This window comes from Piliocolobus tephrosceles, chromosome 1, assembly GCF_002776525.5.
Source record: "Piliocolobus tephrosceles isolate RC106 chromosome 1, ASM277652v3, whole genome shotgun sequence".
NCBI classification, from domain to species: domain Eukaryota; kingdom Metazoa; phylum Chordata; class Mammalia; order Primates; family Cercopithecidae; genus Piliocolobus; species Piliocolobus tephrosceles.
In genome coordinates this window covers 210853475-210863424 of record NC_045434.1, presented here as the reverse complement: position 1 = coordinate 210863424, position 9950 = coordinate 210853475, and the positions used below count along the sequence as shown (strand labels likewise).

Sequence of the window (9950 nt, the reverse complement as noted above, 5' to 3'; positions counted from 1 at the left end):
CTGGGGTCCCTGGGGACACTTTAGTCTGCTTCAACACAAGAGGAAACAGAAGATCAAAATCGGTTTGGGGCTGGATGCAGTGGCTCATGTTTACAATCCTAGCACATTGGGAGGTTGAAGTGGGAGGATCACTTCAGCCCAGGAGTTTGAGACCAGCCTGGGCAACAGAGAAAAACCCTATCTCTACAAAAAGTATAAAAATTAGCCAGGTGTGGTGACACGTAGTCTCAGTTACTTCAGAGGCAGAAGTGGGAGGATTGCTTGAGGCTGGGAGGTCAAGGCTGCGGTGAGCTGTGGTTGCACCACTGCACTCCAGCCTGGGCAACAGAGTTAGATTCTGTCTCAAAATTAAACAACAACAACAAAAAAGTGGTTTGGGAAGACCAGAAACATCAGGGATGGAGGGAGGAAGAAAATCCAGGTGCTGGGAAGGCCCTGGGGTGGCAGGCTGTTTGGAAGGGATTGCCTTTCCTGTGCTGGGATCCCCCCCAGCACTTCAGGTTTGGCAGGAAGGGGGCAGCCTGCAACCCCCAAGGGCAGGTCTGGGGCTGCCAGATGTTCCAGGCATGGGGCTGGAGGGGACTCACAAAGGCATGCCCTCCAGGGAGATGACAGCGCCACTCCCAGCTTCTCTGCCTGGGTGCCACGGTCCCTGACCTCCTTGTAGCAGTTCGCTTGTTCATGCTTGATCCCTGTCGACTTCTTTTGTTTTGTGGTTTTTTTTTTTTTTTTTTTTTTAGAGATGGAGTCTCGTTCTGTTGCCCAGGTTGGAATGCAGTGGTGTGATCTCTGCTCACTGCAACTTCACCTTTTGGGTTCAAGCAATTCTCTTGCCTCAGCCTCCCGACTAGCTGGGATTACAGGCATATGCCACCACACCCAGCTAATTTTTGTATTTTTAGTAGATATGGGGTTTCACCATGTTGGCCAGGCTGGTCTTGAAGTCCTGACCTCAAGTGATACACCCGCCTTGGCCTCCCAAAGTGCTGGGATTACAGGCGTGAGCTACCAGGTCTGGCCCCTGTCAGCTTCTCAATGGCATCCTTAGAGCTGGCATACATCATTTTGCCCTTAAGGGGTGCAGACTCAGGGGCCCAGAAGACAAACACCAGGACCTCCTTGCTCTCCTTGGTTTCATGAGTTCCATCCCCTCAGAGGACACAGCAGCAGCCTTTGTCTGGCAGCATCTTGGCAAAGGTAGTATAGGGGTCGTCAACGGTCCAACCCACATCATCCACCAGGGTCTCCTTGCCCTCCTCCAGGGCGATGTTCTCACCCTCACTCAGGCAGAAGAGCAGCACCGTTTTCCTGCGCTTCTTCACCTCCTCTGGCGTTGAAGATTTGCCTACCATCATGTCAGTGAACACCTTGATGACACCATCAGAGATACCCACACCAGAGGCCATGTTTTCAGAAACGAAAAGGAGATAGCAGCCAGGTGCCATGGCTCACGTCTGTAATCCCAGGTTTGGAAGACCAAGGCAGGAGGATCGCTTGAGCCCAGAAGTTTGAGATCAGCCCAGGCAATAAGGCAAGACCTGGTCTCTACAAAAAATTTAAAAAAAAAGATTAGTCGGCCGGGCGCGGTGGCTCAAGCCTGTAATCCCAGCACTTTGGGAGGCCGAGAAGGGCGGATCACGAGGTCAGGAGATCGACACCATCCTGGCTAACACGGTGAAACCCCGTCTCTACTAAAAAATATGAAAAACTAGCCGGGCGAGGTGGCGGGCGCCTGTAGTCCCAGCTACTCGGGAGGCTGAGGCAGGAGAATGGCGTGAACCCGGGAGGCAGAGCTTGCAGTGAGCCGAGATCGTGCCACTGCACTCCAGCCTGGGCGACAGAGCAAGACTCTGTCTCAAAAAAAAAAAAAAAATTAGTCTGGCATGGTGCCATGCACCTGTAGGCCCAGCAACTTGGGAGGCTGAGAGGGGAGGATTGCTTGAGTCCAGGAGATTGAGGCTGCAGTGAGCCATGTTCATGCCACTGCACTCCAGCCTGAGCAACAGAGTGAGCCTGTGTCTCAGAAACAACAGCCAAAAAAAAAAAAGAAAAGAAAAAAGAAAGAAAAGAAAACGAAGGCTGGGCATGGTGGCTCACGCCTGTAATCTCAGCACTTAAAGGAGGCAGAGGTGGGTGGATCACTTGAGGTCAGGAGTTTGAGATCAGCCTGGCCAACATGGTGAAACCCCATCTCTACTAAAAATACAAAAATTAGCCTGGCGTGGTGGAACGTGTTTGTAATCTCAGCTACTCAGGAGTCTGAGGCATAAGAATTGGTCGAACCTGGGAGGCTGAGGTTGCAGTGAGCCAAGATTGCACCACTGGACTCCAGCCTGCACGACAGAGTGAGACTTCATGGGGAGGGGAGGGGTGGGGACGGGAGGGAAGGGGAGGGAAAAGAAAAGGAGATGGGAAGGAGAGCCAGAGAAGAGGAGAGCTGCTGAGGCTGCTGCCAGGGTCTGACTGAACCAAGCACTTTAATTGTCCTCATAACCCTATGATATGAGGTCCGTACTCTTACTACCCCCGTTTTACAGAGGAGGAAATAGAGCCCTAGAGCTGTTACTGATTTGGAAGAAGTCTCAAGTCTGGTGGGTGACTTGAACTTGGCCCCCCGTGTTCTGGATGAGGCAAGTTACACCAAGACCTATGTGTCTCTTTTCTAGAACATATGCCTCAAGTTGCAGCAAAGGAGGGAGGCATGTATGGAAATGTCTGCAAACTTCTTTGTTAAAATGTTTTTTCAACTTGTTTAGAAAACATACTAGTTTGATTTAAAGAAGGAAATCAACAGTTAAGAGCTCAGATTCCAGAAATATTCAAACTCGAGAGATATCAGAGAAATGCAAATGAAAATGACATTATGGGCCGGGTGCCGTGGCTCACACCTGTAATCCCAGGACTTTGGAAGGCCGAGGCGGGTGGATCACCTGAGGTCGGGAGTTCAAGACCAGCGTGACCAACATGCAGAAACCCCCTCTCTACTAAACATACAAAATTAGCTGGGCGTGGTGGTGCAAGCCTGTAATCCCAACTACTCAGGAGGCTGAGGCAGGAGAATCGCTTAAACCCGAGGGCCAGAGGTTGGAGTGAGCTGAGATCGCACCATTACACTCCACCCTGGGCAACAAGTGTGAAACTGTGTCTCAAAAAAAAAAAGAAAATGACATTATGAGAGAGTATTTTACACTCATTAGGCAAAAAAAGGCCGGGCGCGGTGGCTCACGCTTGTAATCCCAGCACTTTGAGAGGCCGAGGTGGGCGGATCACAAGGTCAGGAGATCGAGACCACGGTGAAACCCCGTCTCTACTAAAAATACAAAAAAATTAGCCGGGCGCGGTGGCGGGTGCCTGTAGTCCCAGCTACTCAGGAGGCTGAGACAGGAGAATGGCAGGCACCCGGGAGGCGGAGCTTGCAGTGAGCCGAGATCGCACCACTGCACTCCAGCCTGGGAGACAGAGCGAGACTCAGTCTCAAAAAAAAAAAAAAGGCAAAAAAAAAAAAAAAATTAGGAAGGTGGGAATGAGACAGGTGGAGGATTGGCCAGGCTGTGCAGACAGGCAGGAGAGCAAGGAGCTAAGAGCCCAGGTGCCATAGCCAGTCTGGGGTGGAGCTCAAAGCCCATCCTGGCATTTCTGAGCTGGTTTCCTCACCTGAAAAATGGAGACAATGTTATAAAATTATTGTGAGGATTCAAACAACCATCGACATCAAGAGCTGGGAATGGTGTCTATGCTGAATAAGGGATCTGAACCCAGCACCGACCACTGTAAGCTCCCAGAGGAAAGGACTTTTCCTGGCTCCTTTGCTATATCCTCAGTGCCTAGAATAACTGAGCACAGGGACAATCACCAGGGGAACCAGCAAGTAAACTATGGTGGAGTCATACTATTCACTATCCCATACACTGCAGCAGTTAGAAGCGATCACCTGGTGCCAGGGTTGGTGAACTTTTCCATTAAAGAATAGATAGCACTTTGAGAGGCTGAGGCAGGCAGATCACCTGAGGTCAGGAGTTTTAGACCAGCTTGGCCAACATGGTGAAACCCTGTCTCTACTAAAAATACAAAAATTAGGCCAGGCGCGGTGGCTTACACCTGTAATCCTAGCACTTTGGGAGGCCGAGGCGGGTGGATCACCTGAGGTCAGGAGTTCGAGACCAGCCTGGCCAACAAGGTGAAACCTCGTCTCTACTAAAAAATACAAAAATAAGCCAGTTGTGGTGGCACATGCCTGTAATCCCAGCTACTCAGGAGGCTGAGGAAGGAGAATCACTTGAACCTGGGAGGTGGAGGTTACAGTGAGCCAAGATCGTGCCACTGCACTACAGCCTGCACCACGGGAGTGAGACTCCATCTCAAAAGAAAAAAAAAAAATTAGCCAGGTGTTGTCAGGGGGCAACTGTAGTCCCAACTACTCAGGAGGCTGAGGCATGAGAATCACTTGAACTTGGGAGGTGGAGGTTGCAGTGAGCCAAGAGTGTGCCACTGCATTCCAGCCTGGGTGACAGAGCAAGCGTCTGTTTCAAAAAAAAAAAGACCAGGTGTGGTGGCTCACGCCTGTTTCAAAAAAAAAAAGACCAGGTGTGGTGGCTCACGCCTGTAATCCTAGCACTTCAGGAGACCAAGCAAGGCGGGTGGATCTCTTGAGCCCACATGTTCCAGACCAGCCTGGGCAACGAGAAAACCTGTTGAAAACAGGAAGACCAGCCTGGGAAAACCCTGTCGCTACAAAAATTATAATAATTAGCCAAGTATGGTGGTGTACACCTGTAGTTTCAGCTACCTGGGAGGCTGAAGTGGGAGGATAACCTGAATCCGGAAAAGTCAAGGCTACAGTGAGCTGTGATCACACCACTGCACTCCAGCCTGGGTAACAGAGGGAGACCCTGTCTCAGAAAAATAAATAAATAAAATAAAATGACCAATCTGCTTTAAAAAAAAAAAAAACAGTTATTTTATTTTATTTATTATTTTTTCTTGAGATGGAGTCTCTCTCTGTTGCCAGGCTGCAGTGCAGTGCAACCTCTGACTCTCTGCAACCTTCGACTCCCTGGTTCAAGCTATTCTCCTGCCTCAGCCTCCCAAGTAGCTGGGATTACAGGCACGCGCCACCACGCCCAGCTAATTTTTGGGTTTTTAGTAGAGACAGGGTTTCACCATGTTGGCCAGGATGGTCTCAATCTCCTGACCTCGTGATCCGTCCGCCTCAGCCTCCCAAAGTGCTGGGATTGCAGGCGTGAGCCACGGAGCCCTGCCAGATAGTAAATATTTTAGGCTTTGCAGACCACAAAGGCACTGTTACAACCTTAGGTGATATGCAAATGAGTGGGTGGGGCTGTTTTGAAACCTTTATGGACATTGAAATGTGAACCCCATGCTATTTTCTTTTTCTTTTTTTTTTTGGAACAGACTCTACTCTGTCACCCAGGCTGGAGTGCAGTGGTGCAATCTTGGCTCGCTGCAACCTCCACCTCCCGGATTCAAGCGATTCTTGTATCTCAGCCTGCTGAGTAGCTGGGATTATAGATGCACACCACCACGCCCGGCTAATTTTCGTATTTTTAATAGAGACGGATTTCACCATGTTGGCCAAGCTGGTCTTGAATTCCTGGCTTCAAGTGATCCTACCACCTTGGCCTCCCAAAGTGCTGGGATTACAAGTGTGAGCCACCACGCCCAGGCTCCATGTCATTTTAATGTGTCACAAAATATGATTCTTCCTTCGATTTTTTACCCTAGTCATTTAAAAATTAGCTCGCTGACTGTACAGAAACTGCCATGCCCCAGATGTGGCCTATGGGCCATAGTCTGCTGAGTCCTATTCTAGGGCTACAACCCAGAGAAATTTTTTTTTTTTTTTTTTCTGAGACAGCGTCTTGCTCTGTCTCCCAGGCTGAAATACAGTGACACTGTCAGAGCTCACCGAAGCCTTAACTTTCTGGGCTTAAGTAATGCTCCTACCTCAGCCTCCAAGGTAGCTGGGACTACAGGCTCACAACACCTCATCTGGCTAATTTTTGTTTTGTTTTGTTTTGTTTCTTTAAGACAGAGGCTGTCACCCAGGCTGGAGTGCAGTGGCACAATCTCAGCTCACTGCAACCTCCACCTCCCCGGTTCAAGCAATTCTCGTGCCTCAGCCTCCCAAGTAGCTGGGATTACAGGTGTGTGCCACCATGTGCAGCTAATTTTCAGGAGAGTTGGGGTTTCGCCATGTTGGCCAGGCTGGTCTCGACTCCTGGCCTCAAGTGATCCACCTATCTCAGCCTCCCGAAGTGCTAGGATTATAGGCATGAGCCACCACGACCGGCCAATTTTTGTATTTTTAGTAGAGATGAGGTTTTGCTATGTTGCCCAGGCTGGCCTCCAACTCCTGAGGTCACACAATCATCCCACCTTGGCCTCCCAAAGTGCTGGGATTACAAGTGTGAGCCACGATGCCTGGCCAACAAATTCTTTTTTTTTTTTTTTTTGGAGATGGGGAGTCTTGCTCTGTCACACGCCCGCCACCACGCCTGGCTAATTTTTTGTGTTTTTAGTAGAGATGGGGTTTCATCATCTTGGCCAGGCTGGTCTTGAACTCCTGACCTCAGGTGATCCACCCTCCTCAGCCTCCCAGAGTGCCGGGATTACGGGGTTGAGTCACTGTGCCTGGCCAACACATTCTTAAAATACAACAAACAAAGCCAGTGATCTTGGGCAGAATGAGGGTTAGAGAGAGATAATCATGCATCCTTGCTTTCCAGGGACAGATAGTTGACCCTAAGTTGTCCCAGTAATTAATAGCCTCTCCGTCACTCTCAAAAATCCCAGATTGAATTTGCTCCCTGGCCCCAGTTAAACCATTATTCTATTTATATAAATTAAACACATACGTTCCCTAGAGTATCCCCAACCTCTGGAGCACTGGTCAGCAATTTTCTTTTTTCTGTAAAGGGCCAGACGGTCAGTATTTTCGGCTTTGTGCCATACAATCTCTGCTATAACTATTCAATTCTGCCAATGTGGCATGAAAGCAACCAGAGATGTACATAAAAAATGAGCGTGGGCCGGGTGCAGTGGCTCACGCCTATACTCCCAGTACTTTGGGAGGCCAAGGCAGATGGATCATCTGAGGTCAGGAGTTCAAGACCAGCCTGGTCAACATGCAGAAACCCTGTCTCTACTAAAAATACAAAAATTAGCCAGGCGTGATGGCACATACCTGTAATCCCAGCTACTCAGGAGGCTGAGGAAGGAGAATCGCTTGAACTCAGGAGGCAGAGGTTGCAGTGAGCCGAGATCACACCACTGCACTCCAGCCTGGGCAACAGAGGGAGACTCCGTCTTGAAAAAAACAAACAAAAAAATGAGCGTGGCTGTGCACCAGTAAAACTTAGACATGGATACTGACATTTGAATTTCATATAATTTTCCGGTGTCACAAAACAGTATTCTTTTGATTTTTTTTTTCAGCCATTTAAAAATGTAAAAACTGGCCAGGTGCGTTGGCTCTTGCCTGTAATCCCAACACCTTGGAAGGCCGAGGTGGGCAGGGCAGATCACTTGAGGTCAGGAGTTCGAGACCACCCTGGCAAACATGGTGAAACTCCATCTCTACTAAAAATACAAAAAAAAAATTAGCCAGGTGTGGTGGCAGGCGCCTGTAGTCCCAGCTACTGGGGAAGCTGAGGCAGGAGAATCACTTGAACTCAAGAGGCGAAGGTTGCAGTAAGCTGAGATGGCACCATTGCACTCCAGCCTGGGCAACAGGGTGAGACTCTATCCCAAAAAAGAAAATATATATATATAAAAACCATTTTTAGGCCGGGCGCAGTGGCTCAAGCCTGTAATCCCAGCACTTTGGGAGGCCGAGACGGGCGGATCACGAGGTCAGGAGATCGAGACCATCCTGGCTAATACGGTGAAACCCCGTCTCTACTAAAAAATACAAAAAACTAGCTGGGCGAGGTGGCGGGCGCCTGTAGTCCCAGCTACTTGGGAGGCTGAGGCAGGAGAATGGCGTAAACCCGGGGGGCGGAGCTTGCAGTGAGCTGAGATCCGGCCACTGCACTCCAGCCTGGGTGACAGAGCGAGACTCCGTTCAAAAAAAAAAAACAAACCAAAAAAAAAACCATTTTTAGCTTGTAGGTTGTATAAAATCTGTCAATGGGCTGTGGTTTGTTGCTCCCTGATGTAGAGCAACACCTGGCACCATGGTAGGTGCTGAATAAATGTCTGGTTATTGCTATACATGCAGATTTAAAGACAGATGAACACCCTAGTGAGGGCCTAGGAGGGGGAGGGAAGAGGGACTGGGGTTGGGAGTAACTGGAGAAAATAATGAAATAGATCAGACACGGTGGCACATGCCTAGAATCCCAGCACTTTGGGAGGCCATGGCAGGAGGATCACTTGAGCCCAGGAGTTAGAGACCAGCCTGGGCAACATGGTGAAACCCCGTCTCTACAAAAAGTACAAAAATTAGCTGGGCATGGTGGTGCGTGCCTGCAATCCCAGATACTTGGGAGACTGAGGTGGGAGAATTGCCTGAATCCAGGAGGCGGAGTTTGCAGTGAGCTGAGATAGCGCCACTGCACTCCAACTTGGGTGACAGAGAAACTCTGTCTCAAAAACAAAAAGAAAATAATGGAATAAAATAAGCCAGGCTTTGCCCAGGCTGAGGACGGTGGTGGGCCATGAACTGAGGAGGGTGATAAACTCCACTCTGCTCCTGAGGCCCGAAAAGAAAAAAGAAAGTGAGAGCTCCAGGGAGAGAAAACCTACATGTTAAATTTTTTTTTTTTTTTTTTTAAGGCAGGGTCTTGAACTGTCATCCAGGCTGGAGGTGGCACAATCATGGCTCACTGCAGCCTTGACCTCCTGGGCAAACAATCCTCCTGCTTCAGCCTCCTGAGTAGCTTGGATCACAGGCAGATGCCACCACACCAAGCTAATTTTTAAATTTTTTGTAGAGATGGAGGTCTTACTGTATTGCCCAGACTGGTCTAGAACTCCTGGGCTCAAGCGATCCTCCTGCCTTGGCCTCCCAAAGTACTGGTATTACAGGTGTGAGGCACCACACCCAGCCTAGATTTGAAACTCGGACACTGCTCTCACTGTCTGGTGACCTTGGGTAAGTTGAACCTCTAGAAGGTTCTTTGTAAAATAGGACTAAATGTGGCACCTACTTCATTGGCCTGTTAGGGATTAAAGAAATCTATACAGATAATATGTTCAGAACAGTGTCTGGCATTTAGTAAGTGGTGTTACAATGTTGTGGTTGTTTTCTATAAAGAAGTCCCCCGGGTTCCAAATAAGGAGACTGATTAGAGGTGATTAGTAGCATGGGCTCTGGAACCAAGGACCTCAGTTTTGCCACAGACTGGCTATGTGACTCTGGCCAAGTTACTTGGCCTTTCTGTGCCTCAGTTTCCTCATAGAAGGTCAATAATAGTAGTACTTGGTAAACAGAGTTGAGGTAAGAATTAAATTAGCCAACTCTAAGCCTGGTATACAAATGCTCAAATAAACCATTATGTTATCACTTTGGTCGCACAATTTCTGCCCAAGGAGAAATAATAAAAGGAGTCAAAACAATAGTCTCCTGTGAAATATTCCAACAGGTCCACGGAGTTGGGCTACAGATTTTGGGCAAAGGGAAGATAGCCTCTAATGTGAAAGGAAGACCCAAAAATGCCAGACGTGGTGACTCACGCCTATAATCTCAACACTTTGGGAGGCTGATGCAGATGGGTTACCTGAGTTCAGGAGTTTGAGACCAGCCTGGCCAACATGGTGAAACCCTGCCTCTACTAAAAACACAAAAATTAGCCAGGCGTGGTGGTGGGTGCCTGCAGTGCAGCTACTCAAGAGGCTGAGGCAGGAGAATCGCTTGAATCTGGTAGGCAGAGGTTGCAGTGAGACGAGATCATGCCACTGCACTCTAATCTGGGTGACACAACAAGACT

General features: G+C 48.9%; 1 pseudogene; it reads right to left on the bottom strand.

Annotated features, from left to right (window-relative positions):
* Positions 1–583: 583 nt before the first annotated feature.
* LOC111528852 lies at positions 584–1406 on the bottom strand (annotated as a pseudogene).
* Positions 1407–9950: the final 8544 nt, after the last annotated feature.